The sequence below is a fragment of the Cygnus olor genome, chromosome 9, assembly GCF_009769625.2.
Source record: "Cygnus olor isolate bCygOlo1 chromosome 9, bCygOlo1.pri.v2, whole genome shotgun sequence".
NCBI lineage: Eukaryota > Metazoa > Chordata > Aves > Anseriformes > Anatidae > Cygnus > Cygnus olor.
Genome location: NC_049177.1, coordinates 20467587 through 20493349, shown reverse-complemented (window position 1 = coordinate 20493349; position 25763 = coordinate 20467587). Strand labels below are relative to the sequence as shown.

The 25763-nt window shown below is 38.1% G+C and overlaps 1 protein-coding gene across 4 annotated transcripts in view; it reads left to right on the top strand.

The window, feature by feature from the left end:
• Positions 1 to 25763, top strand: part of NAALADL2 (N-acetylated alpha-linked acidic dipeptidase like 2) — a 437725-nt gene that overhangs the window by 21299 nt on the left and 390663 nt on the right. For all 4 annotated transcript variants that reach the window (XM_040567010.1, XM_040567016.1, XM_040567011.1 and 1 more), the window contains exon 2: positions 17091 to 17149. The gene's annotated coding sequence lies outside the window, so the exon portion shown is untranslated. The remainder of the gene's footprint in view (positions 1 to 17090; positions 17150 to 25763) is intronic.

Genomic DNA, 25763 nt, shown 5'->3' with positions numbered 1-25763 from the left:
TGCATGTCTCTTAAGTGACAACGTGCAAGTATCCGGAAAGTTTCAGGACACATGCTGAAGAGAAAGTAAGATATTTGTTGTAGTATTGATTCAGGTAAGAGTTGATGTCTCCAAGTATGGTTTTTTTTTGCTTTTTTTGCTTGTTTTTTCCCCCCTTAGGGCTCAGTCAAAAAATTCTAAGCCACTTACTAATAAGAAACCATGCGGTGAAAAGTGGTTAATGGCTTAGAAACCAATGCATGCTAGATGTATGAAGTACTGTTGAGAAACAGAAAACAATTCTGTCATCACAGAAAATCCTGTGTGAGTGCATATGCAAGGTGGAGGTGCTTGGCCATGCATTATTTGCATCTTTACAGTGGCAGAAAGCGGCACGTGTGTTCATACTTTCCTTCAGTCCTTTTTTTTTATTATATCTCATCTTGGGTTTATATTCAAGCATTTTATTTTATGTTCGAAGTAGTTCTGCACAGGCTCGACCTTTTCTACTTTATAGTTACATTCATGTTATATCCTAAATTCATTTCAAGATCTATCTTTATAACGACCATGGAAAATTTAAATTTTATGAGAGAAAGGAATCCTTTTATGCGTTGACTTAGGCCGAAGACTGTTGTTAATGCGTATTATCAGCTGGTATAGGCAAAGTTTGTGGTTTGAGAAGGCTGACTTTCTCAAACCATAATGAGAAGTATCTAAATCGAGTGAGAGGTGAGAAATTCTTCAAAAAAAAAAAAACTTATTTGAAGAAAACCACCCTTATACCAGCAATTTCCAAATAGGCTTGGGTGCATTTATCTACCCATTATAGTTCTTATTTTATGGATGAATATGCTAAGTGCTATTCAGAATTATTTGGCCATATGTTCCTGTTTTTATGAACCTTCATTTTGTGGGTTCTTTATATAAATAAAATTATTCTCTTTGTGATGGCATGTTTTAAGAGGAAGAGAAAAGAATGTTATTTCAAATGTTATACCTTTCTGCAAAAGAGCAGATGGTGTTTGTGTGGGGCTTCAAGTAAGTTTTACACTTTATTGAAGCTACTGTTTTCTTTCCAGATTGTCAAAGTGAAATTAGTGTTTCTAGCTCTTCTGGAGTATCCCAGGTTACACTTGATGTCAGTGTGTGTTAACGTCAGCGAAGCGTGGAGTTGTCCTCTGTGTTCGTGGGTTTGTGCAACATGGACTGGTGTCCATGTGTGAGTTTCTCGCTTAAAATGTGTGTGCGCTTTGGCAAGATGGGACTGAGGAATGACTGCATGATCTAAAGTTCCTGCCTTGTTGAAGATGAATGTAATGCTTGATTCACTGGTCTTTGAGATCTCCTTCAGTTGCCACAAATTTTCAAAGCTGATAAAGAGCAGTCTTGGTGACACTAGCCAGCTCCTTCAGCACCTTTGGATGCATCCCCTCCAGTGTCATTACTTCTCCACAGTCAATTTGATAGTCTTTGTGGCCACTAAATTTGACATTTAAAAAAAATAATAAATTGGAAAAAATAGTTGGCAGATGATTAACTTCCCAATTTGTCTTTTAATGTGAAATTTAAAAGCCACTGGTCATGCTAATTGTGGGGAAAAATGAGTCTAGCAGTCAAGTCTCAGAGGAATTCATAGATGGGAAGAAGCTGTAGGTTGCATCTAAACACTGGATTATTAAACATGCCTTTTTCTAAATCCGTGCTAACAGATTTACATCTCTGAATCACAGACATCATGCTGGGTGAAACGAAGGGCAGGGACTTACACTGTATTGCTGTCTAAATTTGTTTCAGTATTCCTTTGTTCAGTTTGGGTGGTGTGGTGTCTATGCTTTTTTTTTTTGGAACAATGGTACTTTGGCATGTTTAAAAACATACCTTCCTTGCAGTGAATTGCTTCAAGTAACTTGGTTTGAGAACTGTTTTAGTAGGAACAAATCCACGTGAACTCTTCCACAGAGACTATTTCTTACACAAATATTTCCAAGAGTAACTAAAGAGGAGCAAAGAATACTGAACTGCTGTAGATACATGCTTCATGGCTATAATACGTGTAGGATTACAATAGGGACTTGCAGAATATCGCAGCCTTCCTGTTGATGCTGGCTTGTTGGGGAAACCATTGCAGGGCACCTACAGCACCAAGGAGCTACCGTGGAGCTGGGCACTGGAACCTCTTGGGTAGATGGAGATGTGAAATGTAGTGTGCCTCTGGATAGGGCAGTGGTCTGTATCTGAGAGCAAATTATGGGAATCTATTAAAACACTAGTGGGTTTGCTCATTTAGAGGAGAATACCTGTGGAAGAGAATACTTGAGGTTGCCAAGAGGAGCAACATCATGGTCGGCTGGAGGAGGGAGCTTTGATGCAGAGTGCCGCCTTCTGCAAATGGGTCTGTAAAGAAATCCATGGTTCTGAATAAAAGGGAAGAAAGAGGTACGCTCCTAACACTACAAAATTGATTTATTTATTTTTTTGTAATTTTAAGTTGTGAGGCGCTGCATTACTGCATATTCGTACTGAGAATAAAGCCTAGGCTATCTCGTATTTATCTAAGTGCTTTAACAAGAGCAATCCTTGAAGTCTGGTCTTACTTCCAGACCAGAGTGTTGGCATGGAGCTGACATCTGAGCCTATGTTCAACAGGCTGAATTACTGCTTTTTCAGTCTTCTTTCTCAGTCACAGACAAGCATGCAAAAGCATCTGTTTTTTTCCCAGGGTGGAATGAGAACAAACACAGAGAAATTTCCATATCAAAACTGAATTGTTGTTTTCCTAACAGCTGTTCACATGCGTTGGATGATGCCTGATGAGTGTCTGCTATTTGAAAAGCAGGTACTACATGGACAAGTATGTCTGGCACAAGACAAGTGTGGTTTTGCCTTTATACAAATAATAACAAAAAAGCAGTGCGCAAAGAGGCTATGGAGGACGTGGCGTTTCCAGGAAAAATGTTTTTGCAGCTTTTGCAGCTCTACTTCTGATAAGTTACTAGATTTTTGTGATTTTATTATAAAAGCCACAACTCAGTAATAAAGAAAAGCTCTATTTCACTTGCTTCATCCTACTTTTAACGCTTTGAAAATGAACATTGTCAGTGATGCTTTTTCACATTTATATTTGGTCAAAAAAGCTGCTTTTTTTTTTTGTTTTCAAACAGGTGTTTTGTGGTGATGGGGTTGGTTCTAGCTGACTTTTCCTTCTCTGTTAGTACTTCAGCATAACAAAGGGCTTCTGCCTAGACACTTGGTTCTTGGTATGCTTTGCATGCCGGCACTTAAAAGCTCAGATCTTGAAAATGAGTGGATTATTAGCTTTGAAACTATGAAAGCTTAAATTCACTAAAATTGCGTATATATTTTACATGGGTTTCATGTTTTAAACAAGTTCTAAAGACCACTTCATTTTTTTCTAAGGCCTTCTGAAGAGGAAAAAAAAATAGAACATATTTCATGTGAAAGTTGTTTTATTAATGCAAAGGTTCAAAAATCCAGCACTTCAGAACGAGAAACTCCCAGGAGCAAAAATTTTCCTAGGATGTGAGTTCAAACACAAGATGCCTCTATGGCACAAGTGTAGTGGTGGTTTTAAAAAATTCTTTTTTTCTTTCCTTTATAGAAAGGAAAATAACACTGTTACTGGTTGTTGAGAAATGTACCTTGGGCCCATGCACAAAACTCAAGGTAGCCCTTGAGTATAGGGAATTGATGTGCGATGTTGTGTCTTCATCTTGGAGTGAAATACACACTTTCAGAAGTTCCCACAACTTCCCATAAAATGCTTGTGTTCTAATACAAAAAAGGATGATAAAACTGCTCAAGTGAATATCAATTTACAGATTAATTACTATGAGTAAAATACTCCTGATATATCTTCATGTGAAAGTGGTATCTCGTTGGTATGGCATTCAGGTATGTGGGAAATTTGAAAAATGTTTAGTCGTTTTATCTCTATCAAGACTAAGCATACTCTTCAAAAATAGTACATAAGGCAACAGTGTGATACGTAAGACTAAGTACTCTGCTCTAGTCCTTAATCTCAGTTTGTTGTTCTAAAATGACCTCCTAGTTGTATATGTACTAGATGGCCAAGCCTGAGTAATTTCCTCCTTTTATTCTACTGGGTACTTCACGTGATTCAGTTTTGAAGTCCAATTTTGTCTGTTTAATGGACGTTTCTTGTTCTTTTTTTGGTTGAAAGGAGCTAATGAATGACACTCCTAGAAAGATGAGATAGAAGTGTTACCAAAAGAAAAGAGGGGAAAAAATTTCTTGACCTTTAATGATTTTTAGCATCGGTTCAAAAGTCTGAAAATCACTGATGTCCTGAGAAGGCATAAAAGTGATGGTATAGAAGATATATCCAAGTAATTGTTTTTCAATTGAACCTGTAGTTCAGTCTTGAACAAAATAAATGTACGTAGCCTAGAACATAAAGGATCTTGCAATCAGATGTGAAGTTGAACTGTTGAAAAGTTTTTCTGAAACTGATCAGTTATTCTTTCAATGGATTACAGTTTAATACTGCAAATAAGTTTTAATAACCTATTACTAACTGAAACATATACCTTAGCTTCTCAACTTTTAAAATACTTTCATTATCAGCCAGCCTAGTGTCTTTCCATTATTCAAAAGTGAAAGTCTAGACGAGATTTAATTATTAGTAAAATATGATATGAGAAAGAGAGAGTGGGGGGCCTTTGTCTCGTTACACAGAGTGGAATATCACAGAGGTTGGGCTAGAACAGCAAGTACCTAAGAAGAGTCTGAACTGTTAAATATATTGCCATAGTGCAAACCGAGGGTCAGATTCAGTTTAAAAAAAAAAAAAAAAAAATCCAGCAAAGGGAGTTGGAGTGCATTTTAGTGCATTCCTTCCTTGAGAAGTAGCTTTCTGAATTGGATTCCTAGTGAGAATTTGTAGAAAAATTTATGCATAAATAAAAGATGTATGCATAGTTCATTTCAATTTGATTTCTTTGATCTATATGTGAGTATAAGAGCTTTAGACAGGGCTGTAAGGATTCCAAACAGTTTTTTTCTAAACCTCAATGCATAGTAGTACTATCATATTTTATTTCCTTTTAACAAGCAGAGACCTTTACAGGGACTGCCAGAGAGCTGCAGCCCCTCCGATCTGTAATTCATGCCTGTTCTCATCCAAAGATGTCTCTTTTGAGACTTCAGTGGACTTGAGGTCAGGCCTGCTGCAAATTTGATGGCTTGAATAGAATTAATTTGGTGGAAAGAAATGTGTGCAAAGACTTTGTGTTGCTGTTTTGACTAATGCAGACTTGGCTAATAGAGATTAGTGGCATCCTATTTTGTTTTGCCCCCACCCCACTTAAATCTCATGATATGCTTTGACTGGAACAAATGGACACTAACAGAGGTGCAAATTAATGCTAATCAGCTTGTCGAACGAGTCATCCAATTTAGGAGGTGAATAAAAAAAAAGTGTAAAAAAAAAAAAACAAGCATGCATATGGTAGTGTATATTGCTGAAGTGTAGTTTTTCCAACCTAGTTCCAAGTCAATGGAAAAAGTATTTCATCAGAATCAGAACTAAAATACCAAGTAAAACTAATATTTTATCTGACTGGAAGCAATATAAGACTGCAAACTGGAAGAATTTTCCTTAAATCTTTGTACTGTGCTTGGAACTCACTCAGCCAGCTGAAGCCAAATCTCGAAGTGTTGAGTAGGCCTTGGCTGTGCTTTGGGGAAAGGATTAGTTCTTGGGGTCTAGGGTCTCTTTTGCTAGATTTTTGGTTTTGTATTAAAATCAGATTTTTCTAATGATCCCTAATCTAGAATACTCTGAAGACTGACAATCCAAAGATTGTAATCTAGACTTTATCTGTGGAATGTATTAGTAATAGATCTCTTTCAGATCACTGTATTTGATCATTGTATGTCAAAGCCTATTAAAACCATAACATCCTTTGAAGATTGCCAGCCTACATTTATCAGACCTCGGTTTTCAATCTCTTGGGTGATGGTGGCTATTCTTGTGTTGAGTTTATTTGGGCAGGAGCTTTTTGACCCCAACAAGAGGGAATGAACTTGGGTTTGGAGGAGTTGGTCAATGTCAAATACAGCTGCTCTTTTCCTTGATGGCCTTGGCCAAGACGTTTTTTCTCTGCTGTGCTTTCATTTCCCAGTCTGTAAAATGAGTGAAGTTTGTTGTCTTTCTGAAGGTATTTCAGAGATAGCGGCAAAAGCAATGAACTAGATCTAGGAATTTAGTTTTGTATAGTCATGACTACAGAAACATTGTCATACTTGTTATCAATCAACATTGTGATTCTACTGAATGAACAACAAAGCTTACAACCAATGACAGTCAATGCATCACGCGTGGAAGACAGTTGCTATAATTATAGATACTTGAAAATGCAATTAGAAAAGATAAAGCAAAATAAATAAATTTGACCTTGTTTCTTTGGTCGGTGATAGCAACAAGCTTACACTTGTTTGTACTGAATAGTGATGGTTTGAATATGAAGGCTGAAAATGGGTAATTATGGAGGCAATGGCGTGTTTTGTCAGGCAATGTTAATAACCTCTGGTCTGCAACTTATTGCTGATCTGGTAGTAACAATATTGTAGTGTCTTCAGCTTCATGTGAACTATGGCTGCTGATTTGAGGATAATGCCTTTCACTGTGACTTATGGTTCTCATGTACCAGGCCATAATGCGTTCTTCAGCGTCCCCTCACAATGTGTCTTCCAGCATAAGCTCTAACTAGAATAGCAGTAATAGAAAATATTATATGCTGTGAATATTTGCCGAGCTTTCCTCATCATCAGAAAATGTAAAATTCCTGCATCAGGGTTGCTTCGGGGACAGTTTCCTAGTCACAGGTAAGTGTTGTTGCAAAATGGATCTTCTGGCAGAAGGGTGCTCTGTCTCATCAACAGAGGCAGAGCAACATAAATCACAGTTTTGAATCCGCTTGTGTTTAATTAGATGTTCATATTCTGCACATTTTCCTTGTGAGCAGAGGATATTCAGAAAAACAAACAAACATTTAGAGGAAATGTTGTTCCAGAGTGGATCACTGGGAGCATCTGCTTATTACAGGTTTTGCGCATTAAAGCAGCAGTGAAGGAATGGCGAGAGAATGCAGGGTATTAACTTAGAAAGGGGATTTGGTGCCAAACATACTTTGTCATGACTAGTGAGTATTCTCCTTTAGCAGGAAGTGATCAACAGCATTAAAAGAAAAAAGGCTCTGTTTAAGGGAAATGCCAGATCTACTACAATTGTAATTTTAATTATAAAGTAATCATAAAATAGTAAGTCAGTGAGGCCACACCAGTGCGTTCCCAGTGGACACAAACTGGTGGCAGCTGTACGAGCTGTGCCACTGTCTGGTAAGATACTGGAGAGCTCCTGAGCTCTGAAGAGCTGGTTCTAGCATTGGAGTACTGAAGGGATCTCGTTAATGGTAATCCTATTATACCTAGAAGGTAACCTGCCTCATAAAGATGACTTGTATTTGTATCCAGATATGATGGAGTAAACGGGGAAAAAGTCTCTTTGTAAAAATTCTCCGCTGCTATCTCCATAATCTCTACTTGAGTGAGCATCAGCCAAGTGAGAAAATGAAAAATTATAACCTGCCAAGCATCAGTGGCAGACTGAAATGAAAAAATTGCAAGTTAATAACAGTGATGCCTCAGAAAAATTTGCTGGCCAATTTAACATTGCTTTATCCAAGGTCACATCTTGCAGCTGATTATTTTTAGTAATTTGCAGATGAGGACTTTCTGCATTTCTTATGGCAAGTCAAGATCAGGGAAATGCCAGGTACGGTTTAAAACTCAAGGTTATCGATCTCTTCAAATCAAAAGTAAATCATATTCCCTGCTTATTTGTTTAAGACTGGGCACGGAAATAATTTTCATTGTAGTGAAGTGGAAAGTCTATGCTATCCTTTATGGCAGTGATAAAGTCAATGTAACATGAAAACTCCCAGTGGAGTAAGGTTGAAAGAAGAGAAATAAAAAAAAAAAAAACAACTTGGCAGTTTCCTCTGGAACAGGTTCTCACTAATGTGCATGTGATGATTTTTGCGTAAGTGGTAAAGAAAGGAGATTGTTGTACGTTTTCTATGTTTCTTAAAAAATGTGAGCCTACTGCAAACTGATGCATAAGACATAGCCTAAGTGGAGTCATGTGAAATAACCCAAGCGCTTTACTGGATTCGGAGGTGTAACAATCATTAGTGAACTGTAGCAGCACTTAATATCCTCCAGTACAGTCAACCCAATCATCTTAACGTTACACAGCAAGCCTTGCGACAACACTTGCAGAGCATTGGCACGCTGTCACCTATTTCAAAGTATTCCATTCTTCCTCAAACGGGATGGATCAGTTTGAGGGATGTCCTGCTAGGCTTGAGGTCTGTGGGACCTCCCGTGCTGTTGTGTTGTGAGGTTCTGTGGTCCTGTTCAGTGAAGGGTATAAGATAACCTGATACACCGAGCAGACACAGCAGTTCTAGGGAGACTTTGTGGTCTGGTGGTTCACAAATTTTTCCTGTCAGTTGCTAATCAGCTGCTGAAAGGCTGTTGTACCAACAGGAGTGCGGAGATGGTTTGGGATGGAAAGTGAAGGGCTTTCCTTACCTGAAGGGTGACAGAGCAGCCTATTTGTAACTGCCCGGTTCTCTAACCATAGAGGTCTTACCTGTCAGTGAAGTAATAAAAATACCAGAGCAGCTATGTTCAAGGACTCTCCAAAAGCTTCATTTTTACTCATGCATGAGCTTTGTAAGCCGGTGGGATTCTGTGTTGTAATTGCCAATAATGTCACTGGAGTGCTTTTCAGGAACGAGAGGATTAGCTTGCAAAAGGTGTCACTGGCGATCTTTAATGGTCCCAGTGGTCAGAAGTCTGGGTTTGTCTCAGCCTCCCAAACGCACTCTGCTGGGCATTTGCTCAATAGGACTTTGAGCTGAATTCCCAGTTGTGCTTCCCAGTCCTCTGTGGATGCTTCCTGTCAGATCACTCACGTCCTCCCTGGCTTCTCAGATCTGACAAGATTGCAGCTTAAGCTGTTTAATTTTTCTAGCTGTCATGCAATGCATCATATTGAGTTAGTTCAATAGCCCTAATCTAATGCTCACCGCAATGAAACTGTGAATGTATCAATCAGTACTTATTTTAGTAAATGTAAAGGAAAGTGAAAATTCTCTTGACAGCCTCTGTCCATTTCATTATCTTATTTATATCACAAAACTGTATCTTAGTTTCCATATTTCCTCCAACTTTGTAGCCTGTCTTTGTTCATATACATCAGCCTCACGCTAGCAACTCTCTCCTAAACAAAGCTCCGTCTAGTGCACGGGGTTCATCTGCCGTGCTTCCGCAGCAGAAGGATGCTGAATCTTCCCTGACATATCCAGGCAGCTGTGGCATGCAGCCCCCTGGACCTAGGAGCAAAAATTTCAGGGAATATGAGACTTCAAACTCAATGTTTTACTGCCATGTTATTTTTTTCATCCTCAAAGTAGTGTGGCTTTAGGATATTTACAATGCAAGCAAAGCAGAGAAGCTTTAGCATTGCTGTTCTCTGGCATACCTCAGTGGTGTCATCTAGTGTTATGTGATCTCTAACAGCCAGCCTCTGACAAGGCAGGTTCTGTCCTGAGCTAGACAGAAAAGCAATTGGATTATGTTAATGTGCAAAGTGGAGACCCTTGACTGAACTCTGGGATATTTTTCCTGTTTGTACAAAGGCTGCTTTCCATTTATCCAGGAAAGTATTTCTGCCTGCAATATTTCTGCACAAGTATATGTGCTCTCATCTATACACCCTATCCACTATTTCTGTGGCAATGTAAAGGAATCTTAGCGAAGATTAAATTCCTCCCCTTTTTCCTGTAGCATGTACCTTTAGTCAAATTTGTAGTGTAATAGTTTTTGTTTAATGTAATAGTTTTTGTTCCATGTGAATATTGAGAGGGCAGCATGCAAGGGAGAAGAAGAAACAAGGAAAGCATAGGAGAAGGTAAGTAAGTATTTGTATGTAGCTGGATGTGAGGGTTACTTCCCCATATCCTCCAGGACAGAGCTGGACTAGTTGTCCCTCTCTTCCCTTTATGGCACCAGTATTGTTTTAGGGTTTTTGTTCTGCATTCCCTCCACAGGCATTAAATGACAGGGCACAACTTTCTTGTGCTTGCTTGTATATGACCGGCTATATGGGTACATAGCACTTTGTGGATGAAGGAGATGGCACGCGTAGTTTATGACTTGCTGTCAAAATTGCAGTTCTTTGCCTGCTAAGAGGGGCTGCAGCCGGCACTTTTGAACATTAGGCCATTTTTGCTTGCTGGTGTGAAAAGGAAGAGCTCGACTCTTTCACTTTCCAGGAAGCTTAATGCTTCTGTGCTGTCTTCAGCCAAATGCTGATAATAGGCTCTGTAAGGGAACTTTTGTGCAATGATTCACTTAGCCATGAAATTACGTGTAGCAAAAATGGACTTGACCAATGCAAAAGGGAGAGAGGTAAGGTTAAGGCAAGTATTTGGACCTTTTTTTCATATAGTAGATTAAGGCCACTTCACAGATTAACATTGTAAAGCAATCACAAAGCTGTGTGTTTTTTTTTTTTCCTGGAGAAATACTCTAGAATATTGTGCAACTATTAACATTTCTAAAGCCTATCTCTTGTAGCAGGCATGTCTATAAGGATTCTAGACTTTAAATTATGTGTGGGATTCAGATTGTTTGTTTTTATTGACCCTTCAAGCCTTAAAACTTGCATTAAAACTTGTGGGCTTTTCTTGTTGTTTTGCTTTCTTTTAAAAATATTTTAAGGTAACTCACCCTGCAGTCATACTTTTATAAGTATTTTTCTGCGAGATCTGTTATTTTCAGAGGCTGATAAAGAAATGATGGGAGAGATTCATAACTGCTTTAAAATAGACTTCCTTTTTGAAGCTTGTGTGCTGATTATTAAGGTGTGTGAAAGGAGTTTCCTGACCCATTACAGAATAATCTTTTGTCAACAGAAAGCATAATGCATTCTGATGACACTTATAATTGCAGTACTTCCAGAACAATTACCTTGGTACTTCATTTTCGTATTGTTGGAAATTATATTTGGATGTTATATTTAATTGAAAATGGCATGCTTTACTCTATGCAGATCTGGAAATATTCACTGGACTTAGCTTAAGAGCAAAAGTATATTTACTTCTCAGGTAAGCAAATATTTAGGGCTCATGGTAGGAGAATGTGTTGTACTATCACTTTCATGTTGCATCCACATAACTCTACAGCTAAGTTTGTCCAGGTTACAGCCAGTCCAAGCAGTGGTGGATACTGAATGCTTTGCTGTTTGTTCAGCAAATCAGGTTCAAATGGCTATAAAATTTTGAATTGTGCCAGAAATTAACTTGTGGTCAGGTGTTGGCCTCTGTGCCCTCAGATTCATGTGCTGATATTGCCTTTCTTCAGTTAGACCGTACGGCTTTGCACCAGGGAGGTTCTAGCCCAGCAGTTCCACAGGAAAAGGAATTGGATCGTGCAGCTCTGAACATTTCTCCTTTGCTTTGCTTTTGCCACTCTTCTCCCTGCCGTGGACTATGATGAAATGCTCCCTCTCTGACAAAGATGATCGAACTTTTTGGATACAACTAAAGACACCTGGTTAATATGAAGTGATGGAAGCTGAAATAGGAAGAACGTCTCTATAGAGGATGAAGAATTAAGATAGTGGGGAGGTGCTTTGGCACAAAATACTTTGGCACAGATAGACTTGTGAATAAAAGCAAAATCAACAAAAAACTTAAAACAACGGCTGGGTGGGTGTGGTTTTTCTTTATTATGATCTAGTTTGTAAGCTAAAACTAAAACAAACAGTTTTCCTGTGAAACTAGAAGTCCTCTGAGTAGATCTCATTTTGTATTTTGAGGTTAAATTACCCTGAAAAAAATTTTCTTTGTGTGCTTTCTCGATTTGTAATTTAATCAGTCGGTCTTGGAGAGAAGCCTAAAACTAATATGATCATCACAGTGATGTGCTGGCTACACGTTTTGGTTTGCTGGAGAAGAAGAAAGGGCAGTGGTCAGTTTGTGTGAGCAGGCTGGAGTGGAACTCCAGTTTGTATGTCTAGTGGGTGGTTGCTGGATGGGAACTCATTTTGGTTGTTACTGAGCTGGGTAGCAATCATTCAGTGCATAATTCATACTGAACTAGTCAGTCATCCTAATGTGTTAATGTCTATCTTCTAGGGACTAAGTTTTAACAAAGCAGTGTTTCTTCCAACCGATACATACTGCATTTTTTGTGTGCTCAGGATAAAACGTGTGTGACCTTGATTTAAAATAAATAAATACATCACTACAAGATCAAATTGCATTCTATAAAAGTATACCTGAAAAGTTTAAAAATAATAATAAAAAAAAAACCACTTCCTCCAGATGTCTGCTTCCTTTCTTTGCACTTTTAAAATTTTAAGCACGCTTTTTACATGACGCTTAAGTTTTCAAGTCAAAGTTATGAGTTGCTTTAGCCAGGCTTGGAGTCTGAAAATGAGACCCAGACCAGGACAATAACAAAATGACACAAAGATTGACTGCACTGTACTTGCTGGATGAAGTGAAAACTGCTGAAATATTAAATCCTATATCCTGGGATTTCACTGCCTGCCGGAACTAATCTCATTAATTTAAAACCACCTGAGGCTTAAGAGAGATATACACTGCCGTGTGAAATTATATTTATCTCGTCCTGGGGGGAAATCCTTTTCCTCCCCCAGCTTACCTTACTTTTGACTTTGCCATTCTTGAATTACCAGGTCATTCTTCCCCCATGGGAAAGTTGCCATAGTTCACAGCAGTACAATTACTGTATCTGAAGTTCACTGCTATATAAATGCTGAGATCATTGTTCATGTTTGTTTTCTTTAGGAAGTCATTTAAGACAAAAAAGAAGATTGGGTAACTAGTACTGCCATACAATAGTTTACTTAAATACAATTGCCACAGAGTTACAGGAAAAGACTCTAGAATTAGGAAAATAGTATTTGGTTTCCAAAAAGTTTTCTTTGACCACTAGAGTCTTAAGAGGCTGAATGATTCTTGTAACTGGTGATTGGATGCAGAAATATCAAACGTGAAGTTGCATTTTTTTAAATCCAGTGGGTATTGCCAGTGAGAGCTTTGTAATCGTGTGGTTGATCCCAAATCTACGTTTGGTATTAAAGTTCAACCAGTGGAAATCCTCCCATTGACATGGAAGGACTTTAGGTGAGGCCTTATCTGATGTCCCTGTTAGGCTTTGCAGCAAGGCAAAGTGACCTTGCTGAAGTGTCTTTTACTGTTTGTCTACTTATGAAAAAAAAACTCAACTTTGAGTTATCCATTAAACAGCTCAAACACTGAAGGATATTAAGAACTTAATATTAAAGCTGAATTAACTCTTTAAAAAAAAAAAAAAAAAAGGCTAATGGTCTGATCTGAGCCAGTATGCAAAAAGCCTTATGTATGCGGTGAACGCTTTTGCTTGGCGAGCCTGGCTGTCGGCATGCTGCTTCCAGGAGAAGGTTGCCCTGGGTAGAAGTGCGCTGGGGAGGAGAGCTGCCTGCGGATCTCTTGCAGAAGAGCCCCAACTCAGCATCCTCCAGTGGGCCTGTGGCTGGCACACCACTGCTGTGACTGGTGAGATGGCACGCATGTCCTAGGGCAGGCAGGAAAATGGCGGTGCCAAAGTGACAGGGTATTTCTGTGACATCCAGTGCAGCTCAAAAAAGGGCTTGGGGATTTAAATATTAAATGTGTTAAAGTTCAGTGCTAGTAGTGACTTATTAGCCCTAAGTCACCATGTTAATAGACGGCTGTTTAAAATGTTCTGCATTGATAGCTTATGTGTAGGGACAACAATAAATGCAGTTGCAATCGCACACCAATTAAAGTAATAAAGAGAGAAGGCCCAGTTTCTGCCTCATCTTTCTGGTATGAATGGAGAGCAGGGTAGAAAAGTTGCAGTGCTCTTGTGCATCAGAACAGAGGATAGGATGAATAAAAGGCTGGTATTTCAAATCATCATGCACAGAGCAGAGGTTTGAGCCCTTATGCTGATAGAGTTCTGTACTGGATCCTACAAGGAGCATTGAATATTCATGTGGGCCATGAATAATGAACAGTGAGTTTGGGTAACGAAGAGCAGGTAGGATTAATGTTGTGTTGGCTTTTGGTAGGGGGGCTAGGATGGTTAACTTGTTTTTGTTTGGTTTGGTTTGCAATGATGTTATTTGTTTCTGTTTGCATATTGGAGCTTTAATTAGTGTTTGATTTAGCAGATTTTAATAACAGATGTATATGAGCTATAATATAGCTACTGTTACCAGCACTGTTGGGAACAGATTGGGTCAATTTGTGCTGTGAATAATCAGGAGCGTGGTGCTCAGGTGTTGTGACTTGCTCAGAAGCCTGCCTGAGCTCCTTGAGAAATTTGCAGCCGTTTTGGGGGTGAACTTTAATTTTATATGCAAGGCAATAAAACTTGCAAGGTAAGGTTGATAAACCATGATTGAAATGAAGTGAACTCTCCTATGTTTTAATGGACTTCGCTGTTCCTGTATGTGTCCCCTTGACATTTACTGACTCCAAACATTCAAGTGATCTAGCTTGTTGTTGTCAATGTTCCATTATAGAAAGTGAAGGGAACACAATGAAATGCATATGAGCAAATAGGAAGTGTATTCATATGTCTGGGTAAGAAAAACACGTGTAATTTACACGGCCTATTTAATGCTGTTTGTGTAGTCTCTTGATCTTGTCTAGATGCAAGAGAATTTGGCTAAGTGGTTTTGTTTGGTCTTACTAATGAACTCATTGGTGAAGGCATAAATGATGATGACTCTTCTATTGATAAGAATAGAGGTTATAGTGGAGTATGCTTGCTGAACTCTAATGTACGCTCCTTTTCAGTCCTGTGTAAATAGGTAGAGCATATTCTAGTTTATTTAGTGATGGGCAGGTTGTTAATTCCTTAAAATAGCTAAGGAGCAAGAACCTGACACCTTGAATGACTTATGTGTTTTCTTTGTAAGCTTGTTTCTGTTTTGTAACCTTTAAAATGTGGGTTTTATGAGTGGTATCATTAAAATTTATACTCCCTCTAGTATGTGATGTTAGTCATTATTGCTCTGCTGTGCCTCCCGATCACTTGTCTGAATTATAAAGCAGCCTTCCTTGGAGCTAAATAGTAAGTTTTTTTCCCTTTCTAGAGTAAATGCCTGTTGACTTCATTATTTTTCATTGGTGCTCCCACACTGGAACAGAGGTCAGAATCTGGCCTTTTCTGCTTTCCATCCAAATGTGAAAGGTTGCTGGGAGTAGCACTATATTTCGAAGAATGAAATATGAAAGGTCTTTTAACTGATGAGGACTGATATTAATCACCAAGTGCCACAGAACTTGTTTTGAAGTGTACTTTATTTTTGTTAACTGGGATTGATATGCTCAGTAGGTGACTTAGTGTTGTGCTGGGCTTTGTTATGCTGATTTTAAAATGTTTCAGTGAAAAGTGAATCTTCGTTAAGAGAGAATATAAGCTGATGTTGAAAGTCAATCAGGGTCCTTGCTTCTATCAATGGAGGCTTTTTTAAAGACCTTATATACTGGGAACAATTATGAAAAATACTTCAAAGTTATGCTTCTAGTCTGCGTCCTCAAACTGACAGTGCCAAAAAATATTTTCCTTGGAAGTCTCTTCCATACTCAAAATCTCTGGACTTCTTTAGAAGCACCTGCATCATCAAATGAAAGTGTTTGAGTGTGGATTACTGCAGAGGTTGTGTTATGGTTGTCAAACAAAGTGCTTGGTAATGCTTTGTAGCTCCGGAAGATGAACTATTTCTTTTTTATATTTTTCTCAAAAATGAAGGATCTTTGTGTACAGTCTGTGTTGACAGATAGTCTAGCAGATTGTGGAATAGATGAAGTCATTGTAATCTCCCAGAACATGATTTAGTTTTCTGGGTTTCACACAGAGGGTAACATGGAATTGTTTTATGAAACGCAGGCTGAGTAGTAGTGTGGAAATCTTCATGGTGTTTTACTACTTGAACTTGTGTACGTCATGCAAAAGAGGATTTAAGTTCTTCGTAGCAATTTCAGGAGAAGTGGGGTTGTTTTGTGTTTTACAAAACATGAGGCTGCCATGAGAGATTCAGTGCCATCGTGTAGTTCCCCTGAAAGGTAGCGTGTCATGTAGTGCTACGAAGCAGGTTTCAGCTGGGGGAAGTGTTAAAGGTGGAAAGATTGAGAAGGAAACAACTTGGGGTGGAGGTATGTCAAGAGTAACTGTGCTTGTGTTAGGTCCTCGAGCGTGCGGCCTTTTCCTGAAACACCGGGTTTAATGCTGCACGTTGTTACAATTATTTATGTTCTCTCCACTTCTGTTCCCGAAATAACTGCATTCTCAGCACTTGCAAGGCAAGTTTTCTGTCACGTCACAATAGAGGAAATGTGAACGTTGGAGGCTCCTGCATTGAACCCTACTAGTGGTGTAATTCCTAGGGTGGGAAGGGCTGCTCAGGGGGCTTGCCTTCTCTCTTAATATCAGATAAGGTCTGCTTCAGGAGTCGTGTTCTACTACACATACGCTGCTGCCAGTCTTTCCTTGAAGTAATACTCTGCAGTTGAAGTTTAATTTTGCTCTGTGCTACTTATTTGTAGGTAAAATGAGAACTTGAAAGAGGGATTACCTACATAAATGTTAGTGAGATAGCAAAGAAGGTAGGAAGAAGAGCTGTGATGCTGATTAGAGGAGGCTGAGTAGAGTTTTTCATAGGGTTAATGCATTCCACATTGGGGGATAGAAGATTGAAAGTGAAGGGCATACTCCTTGTAGAAGGAAAGTGTTCGAGTGGTCCTAATACAGAATCTCATTAAAGCAACTGTCAGGATTCCTCTATTTTACCATCACCTCCCCTATTCTATAAGAGTCAGCTGTCGTTTTGAGTGAGCATACTGCCAAAGAGGCATTTACAAATAAATGAAAAATGTCACAATTGATTTTGTTCGTTTCAGAGTACTGTGTGTCAGCTTTGTCACAAACCCTTTGTTATTCTCTTTTTTCAGATTTCTCGTCTGGACATTGGAAATAACTTCGGTTTTGGGCTTCTTTCTGTTGACCTGGGGTAAGCTCCCTGGGTTTTATGACCTCTTGATAACATTTGTGTACCAGTTAAATAATATTGCCTTTTCAGTGCTTAGAAAGGATGAAATGCTAGAAATGCTTACCAATTACCTGGAGAATGTATATTAAAGCTGCAGAACACAATCCACGCTTGAGAATTCTACTAACATAATGGTTTTATTTCATAGTTTCTTTTACATAGAAATATCTGTGACTTATGGTAATTACTTGGCAAAATGTGCGTGCAGCAGTACTATCCATATAAAATACATATACCTACAATTGTATTTTTTTCTAAAGAATATATGCTTCCAAGTAGATGGTGTTCTTTTCCTTAATTTTTATTTAAAAATTCTCATACTCTTTCAATGTACATTATAAAGCTATTAAAGTACATATTGCTGCTTGTAAACATATTGAAAGGTAAGCTGTTTTGTGTATTTGCTGGCAGGGAAAGTGAACCTAATGAGTACTATCAATAAACCCTTTAAACACAAAAGTGTGAGCATAAGAATGGATATCTGTTGGAATTTCATTATAAGAAATACTTGAGATAATTTAGATACAGTGAACTACCTAAATTACTGGTCACTTTTGGTTTTAAAAAAAAGTCTTATTTTCGGCTTGAACTTCCTTTTTGTGATAACATTCAAAAATACATGCAGAGTTTTACTAAAACTGCCATGAAAAAGAACCATATTAACATGTATAGGACTGCCTGTGATCTTTCAGATAGGAGTTAAAGGTTTTTAATGACAAGCCTGCTGCTACTCTTAAGAGCAATTTTGGGTCGTCTTTGCATTTTCTGTGATGTTCAGTAGTAAAGTGCAATTGTGTAAGAAATGTAACCTGCAAATGATAATAGGAAGAGTTTGCTACTTTCTATTAGCTTTAAAAAGTAAATTCACACTGCATAGTAGGAACTGTTATGTAATGCTTTGGGTGAATATTTCTGAAGGGATTCTTCAGAAGAGATTCACGCATGTTTTGCAATCTGCCAGACAGTGCAAGTCTCTATTTCAGTGCACATTATTTTTCTCTTTATGGCATATTTTAAAGTTATTGAAGTGTATCACAATTGCTAATAAGACTTAAAAAAAAAAACAAAAAACAAAAAACAAACAAAAAAAAAAACTGAAGAACATCAAACTGCTGTCACTGTTGTACTCTGGAAACTCCTAGGGAATAAAGGAAGGAACTGGGCTCTTTAAGGGAAAACTAAATCAGTGGATGGAGTTACCTTCCCATTATGCAGATTTATTTTCTATTCCTTATTCATTTGGGATTGTAAAGTAGCCTCATTAGCTCTGTCTTTAACACAGCAATGATTTCTTTGCATTAGTGTATGCACGTTTGTCAGATGCTTGTGTGATTTTAACATGAAAGTTTTGATCTTCAGATGGAAGACTACAGATATCAGTCATTCACAGCTCTTTTACAGCTCTGATATTACCTTTTGGCTTAATTAAAATAAAAAATATGGAATTTGTTTTGAAACAAATTTAAAACAGTTTAAAATAACTATTAACTTTTCTGAATGCTTTTTCTTTTAACTAAAATTCAAAATATAAGTAAAACTACTGAAGAACATGCTTAATTCATACTTTGAACAGACTCTTTCCTATTTATGTGTTAGTACAAACTTTTTGACAAGACTCTGTAAGGCAATCTCTAATATCCCATTATCCGCAGCGGGCTGCCCAACCTTGATTTGTTTTTCCTTTCTTCTGTTTGTGCTAGAGTAAAATCTGAGATCTGAATCCAGTACAAAGACAGAAAATGAGTTCTGGCAGTGTAAAAACTGATAACATAATTTCATTGAATAGAACAGACAGTTCAAGGCTGTTGTTTGTGTAATTAATTATTACTGTTACTGTAAACAAAGAGAGGGAAGGAAAACTTGGATAAAACTGAAATAGAACTCAGCATTGTCAGCTCTAAACATCCCCCAGCCTCCTTCCCCCATATATTTGACTTCAACAATACAGGAAATTGTTTTGAGGTAAATCTAAATGTAAGCCTGTAGCATCTCAAATCTGTATGAGCATGCATTTATGAGTAAAGCAATGCTGCTGAGAGAAATCTAGAACACTTCCAGTCTGCCTCGAAACAGTACCAAGGTATTGGCTAAATATGATTAGGCAGATTTGCAGAAGCTCAGACTTAACCATCAGCAAATCTCTGCATGCAGTAATGATACTTAGCTTCATAATGTTGCTGACATTGACTTGTCTCAGCCTCTTCTATTAAGCTGGGCATATTCTGATGTGTAGTTATGCATATGTAGATCTCTGCACTCCAGCTGATTGCATGTATAGAGAATTCCTTCTGGAATGTCCTGAATCATAAGATTTCTCTCAACTGCTGGATGTCCCTACAAGCAACTGATGAAATGTACCGAGCAGCAAAATTACCACAAGTTATATTCTAACTTTAGTGGGAGATTGTCTAAGATCCTCATCAAATAACAAATATGATGATAATAAAGAAGCCCATGAACACCACAGCTGCTTATTTAGTTCACTGCAAACTTGCAAGTAGGGAGTAAGCCTAGGGAAAGTCAAACCTCCAGGAAACTTATTTTCAGTCAGGAGCGAGGCAAGAAGGTATTGAACTGAGATCTGTGTCTCTGAATCAGTTTCTGTTCTTGAACTGCAAATTAAAAGGTTGAAACTATTACAAGTTCAGTTTAACTGTTTTTTTTGGTCCAGTAACTAGATTCTGCTGTTCATGATGACAGCAGTGATTTGTTTGGCATCTGAACCAAGAATATTCTTGCAAACCTTTTCATACAAAAAGTCGTCTTCCTACTGAAATTAATAAGAAGATGGTATATTTCTGTGTCATGGGGACACACGGGTCTCATAGTTCAGTGAGATGAACTGTAGACCCTTCCCAATCCCCAAATGCATGACTTCATGGCATAAGATGTCTTTTATATATAAGAAGAAAAAGTAATTGAAGTGGGGGAGAAATAAAGGAGGATAACCTGGTCAAGTGGGAAAAGATGAGATTTGGAGGAGTTAGTATTCATGAGTTTCTTACTATTTCAGTCTTAGAAGATCAATTTTAATGAGAAAGGATCCTCAGGTTCTTAAAATAGGCCAGTTTCCAGCACCTCTTCTCACTTGCACTGTTACTCCGCTGACTTCAGTGAGATCACTCATTGAATAAAGAAATGGTTCCTCACCTCTTTATATCTGAGGCTGAGTGCTATTGACTTCTTGGTGCTTCTAACCCTTTGTGCTGCTGCTGTCTTTTAGCTGTTTAAAAAAAATAAATTGTAATCTGTTTTCCTCTGAACAGTTTTGTGTAGATAGCTTATAAATAGCATTGCTTCAAGTGGTGTAGGAGAATTCATAGCAGAAAGGACATGTGAGCAGAAGCGGCCCCCAAGACAATGCTAATAATTTGTAGTTCGTCATGACCAAGGCTGAATGAGTTGGTTGTAGGTCATTTACTATTCAAACAAGAATAATGTGGTAAAATGAGTCTTACTCATTTTTCTTGTTATACAATGGTCAAGCCTGAACCATGTAATTTTAGGGGGCTGGATAGGGCAAAGCTAATCACTTAATTGATTACTCTGTTTCCTCTAGTTGTAATGTGTTAATGATGGTCAAAGATTAACTATCAGAAAACCCCCAAAACTGTACAGGAAAATACCATGAAGTAGCTTAATGTTAAAATAGTTTAATTGCTGTTTAATCAGCAGAGCAAAGGTGGGGAGGAAGCTCATTTTCAGCACCTACAGGTTAGTACGAGTCTTTAGTCAAAAGAGTGACTTGAAATGCATGTAGGATGATCATCTATGCGTAGTATGTATTCGGGAGTAGAGGGAAGCATCTTTGACTAATTTCCTCGAGTCATTATTTTAGCAAGAACATCTTGGGAATAGTTTCAATGCTCGAAAGTGTTAGCAGGACCTAATGCATTTTAATTTTTTTCCCCGTGAAATCATAGTATTTGTTTGAGCAACAAATAATGATAATTGCTGCTGGGGCTTATTTTGCATTTACTAGAACAAAATGGTTTCAAACTTCATTCAGAATTGGTTCCAATGTGCGTATGCTTGCAAATAGACCTGTATTATGCTAAGAAAATCAATGAATTGCATTTGAGTTAATAATAATGGTTCTATTTGATAGAGAAGTCCTTAGGCACTTTTGGAAATTCTAGCTATGATTAATGGGGGCTGAACAGAACTCCTGTGACTTTTCTGTAGCTATAGAAACAGGTTATGCTGATTCCAACAGGTGTTCAGTGGAGCCAAGATTTTACACGATGTCTTCCTATAAAGGAAGCCTCTTCTCACACAGAGTGTTAGGGGCATTTTCTTATTTCTATCTTTCCACAGTTTTGGGAAGTAATTTGGATTAATGTTCTTGATTTTTAACATTCAGAAGTAATTCAGATTTTAACATTTTTTTAAAAAAAAAAACAAACTTGCAGAAGGTAGTTTGTCACAACCTACTATACTGTATATATACTAAAATGACGCAATTTGAACGGTGTTTTCATCAACAGGGATATGCTGCTGTGTTAAAGTTGAATCTCTCCATAGGGTATCATAACGTGATCAGAGGATCAAGTGTAATCCTTCAGTATTGCATATTAATTCTGCAGAGGGTTGAATTAATCTTTTCTGACTGTTCAATAGTGTATGACTTTTATAGTTCTATAGTATTTCCATGAACAAATCTGTAAAGCAAAGTACAGTTTTTCTAGAACAGTATATTTATTTTATAAAACTCCTAAAAGACTCATACTTCTAGTGAATTTGCTTGTAGCAAACTGGAAATGGAAGTATTTATCATAACATTCCATGCTACTTTTTAATTTTATGTACTCTGTCTTAAAGAAATAGCACAAAATATATGTCTTCTCGTGAGGATTGAAGAGTACTAGAAAACTTTTGTGCCAACACAAGAAGAATCTTTCACTGCAGGTGATGGTGAGCTTTTGCATCCAAACCAGTAATGTGAATCAGCAATGTGCCTTTGCTGCTAGGAAGACTGGTGGCACTCTTGACTGTGCTAGGCAAAGTATCGCAGCAGGTCAGGAGGTGATCCTTCCCCGCTGCTCGGTTTGGTGAGGCTGCACCTGGAGCACGGTGCCCAGTTCTGGGCCCCCCCAGTACAAGAGGGACAGCCGTACTGGAAAGAGTCCAATTCAGGGCCACCAAGGTGGTCAAGAGACTGGAGCACCTCTCCTGTGAGGAGAGGCTGATAGAGCTGGGACTGTTCAGTCTAGGGAAGAGGAGGCTCGGGGGTTCTTACCCGTGTCTGTAACCACCTGAAGGGAGGGTGTTTGGGAGGATGGAGCCAGGCTCTTTGCAGTGGTGCCTGGTGCCAGGGCAAGAGGTAGTGGGCACAAACTGGAATGCAGGAGGTTATGTCTAAACATAAAGAAACACATCTGTGCTGTGTGGGGGACTGAGCACTGGAACAGTACCCAGAGAGGCTGTGGTGTCTCCTCCTTGGAGATCTTCAAAAACCACCTGGACCCGGTCCTGGGACACCTGCCCTGGGTGTCCCTGCTTGAGCCGGGATTGGACCAGATGACCTCCAGGGTTCCCTTCTAGCTTCACCCCTTCTGTGATTCTGTAATAAAACAATAGCTGTGTACTGTAAATTTGAAGGATGATAATTCTGAACATTTTTTCTTCTGAGGTGGATATTCCCAAAATATTCTCAAAGCGTTGCTTTCACAAAAATCCACAGTGTTTTATCTTGTTTTTGTTGTTGCAGTTCCTTTTGTGACGCAAACCTAAAGTGTTCATTAGGCTCTTATTCTGCTATGGCAAAGACCTTGGGACTGCCCAACAAAAAAATCAGAAGTACAATTAAGTAAACATTAAATTTAACCCCAGCTCTGACATTCTCAGTCAGTACTTTCATGGTCTTATTAGGAGGTTACGTGCCCCCTTTTGTGTTACGCTGCAACAAGCCTTTCGTTTAAGCAGTGTAACATAATCATGATTTAGTAGTTGATAAATGTCTAGAGTGGTGTGCAAAACAGTTTTTCAAAACTGCCAAGGTACGTGATCATGGTTGGATTTGATGATCTTAAAGGCCTTTTCCAACCTAAATAATTCTATGATTATATTATTTTTATATTAATGTGAAAAACATTAAATTATGGAAGCCTAAATAGGTGCTTTTGACCCTGCTATAGTTCAGGAAAGAGGTGTGAGAGCAATCTGACATCTCAAAGAAGAAAATAAATTGGAAAAAAAAGTCCTTCATTTTTTGCTACTTCCTGTATCCCCACAGGTTAAAAATGAAATAGCGGTTAGGGGAGAGAAGAAAGACTTTTTTTCCCCCCAAATGCTCTATATTTCAGAGTGATACTGGTATTCTTTTTAGCTCTGTCACTTAATGTTTGCTTTGTGCTTTTCCAGGGCTGAATAACAGTCCTAGGCAAAGACGGGGACTGTTTCCATTGAACACTTTAACATGTTTTCATTGAATACTTTAACTTCAGTTCCGGTGTTCTCATGGGAAAGAATGGATAAAGTGCTCCCAGGGTGGATAGGCATTCACCTTCGAATCCAGTTCAGAATATGTTGCTTGTTAACTTAAAATTAAACTATCATCCCACCAGAAAATTTGCCCTGTACATTTTTGTATGATTATCTGAATGGGGGAAACCTCACTGTTAACCTTCAAGAATGATACAAAGGCGATATGCAAGTTTATACATCTACATGACCATAAGTTATTCTTTAAGACTATATTGTTCTAGATATGGCACCTCCGACTTCAAAAGTGTTTCCTTTACCTTAAAGCATGTGAAGGAGATGAACTTAATGGGAGAGTTTTGACATTTATTTTAATGGAAGAAGGATCAAGCAAAAATGTGAGGTTGGAATGACATTAAGTGATTGGCAGTACTGACCAGTGACCAGTAAATCAAACTGCAGTTAAAGCTCTTTAGTTAAGGCTTCTTTATATAATGTATTGTCAGTTCTATGGATTTTTTTTTTCTTTGTTAGAAATAATAGGCTTATATCTATATAAATAAACCATCCTCATCTTGGTGTGGTCAATGACAAAGCTGTGATGGATTTCAGCAGTGTCCTGAATCTGTCTGGTGGAGATTCAGTTTGTGTATACATACAGCACTACTCAAAGCAAAATATTTCACAGTTGTAGTATGAACACTTCAATTGCTTTAAGGTACCTCAATGTATTATTGAAAAGAGTGCATTTCCAATGAGAAATATTTTGCAATGATTTTATTTTTACAAAAATTAAATCCATAACCAAGAAATGATGACTCAATATTTTTTAAACAAACACAAAACCCAACCCTCCAGCTCCCCTCCCTTGCAGAAAGCTGAACTTAAAAGACACAGGTTTCAATGCGTTGTTTAGAGACAGGCTTGAGGGACTTTTGAGGGTAGGCAGGTGCAGTGTTTTTGGAAACTTCTCCTCAAGGGTTAAGTATTCCTATTTTTACCTCTGCTCCTCCAAGTCCATCTATGCCTTTTATTGAAATCAGCTGTGCTTGCTGTCCTCTTAAAACCCTCTACCTTGGAAGTCACTGAATTTGTTGTAGACCTTATGAATTTGCTTTGAGTTGACTGAGTGACATTTATTATAAAAATAACATCTAAGATGCAGCTCGTAAAGTATGACGTTCAGATAAATAGGATCCTTTATCCTAGATGGTACTATCGCTGTTTTAGTCATCACTTGTAAGATGAATCTTTCAGAAAATGATAGGCTAGATTTCAGAAGTATAATTTTGTGCGCTTGATTTACCTCATCTGGAAGACAATTTTTTTGGTGCATCACTCTTGAACTTTTCATTTAAAACATAAGATGACACTTTGCCCCACTCCCCCATTTACAAAGTACTGTGCCAAAAATAAGTACATGTACTCTTGCTTTCTTTACAGTGTAAGTAGTAAGTACCTTCCATTTCCTTTCAGGGCTTCCGAAAGCTTATTTAATCCATTCTCTTCTCTGCTTTTTTGTTTCTATGTTCAGTTCTTCATTTATCTGTTAGTTCCTTTCCCCTCAACATAAATATAACAAGTCTGCCTAGTACATCCATGTTGAGACACAACTAGTAGAAATATAGGAAAGGGTGGGGGCAGAACTAGTGTGCCAAGTAGAGGCAGCAGAAAATAGGGGATGTGGCCCTTGGCATTTTAGTTTTAAATAGTTTGGTGGTTCTGTAATTTTTATAATAATATTTTTTCAATAAAAGATGAGTTTTATAGCTTTTCAACAGCAATATTAGTTTGTGAGAAGCATGCTACCTTCCTCCCCCTCCAATGTTTTTCATTCATGTTTTTTCTACACCTAAGGATCAGGAGAAGCTTGACAAATGCAAACGTTCTTATGACTTGTCTTCAAGCTATGCTTCAGATTTTTCTGTTCCCTTTTTCAATAAGAAGTACCTGTTCAAATATTTTTTATAGTTCCTTTATGTTAGGCATTTCAGATACCAAGTGCTAAATAAATAAAACTGTCTTCCCAGCTTAAGGAGCCTGAGATGTCTTTTTTTTTTTTTTTTCAAAATCTGTTGTGATGCAGAATGTAGTTGGTTGTCATAGTAAAGAAGATGGTCTGGTATTGAAATGAGAACATAATTAAAATTAT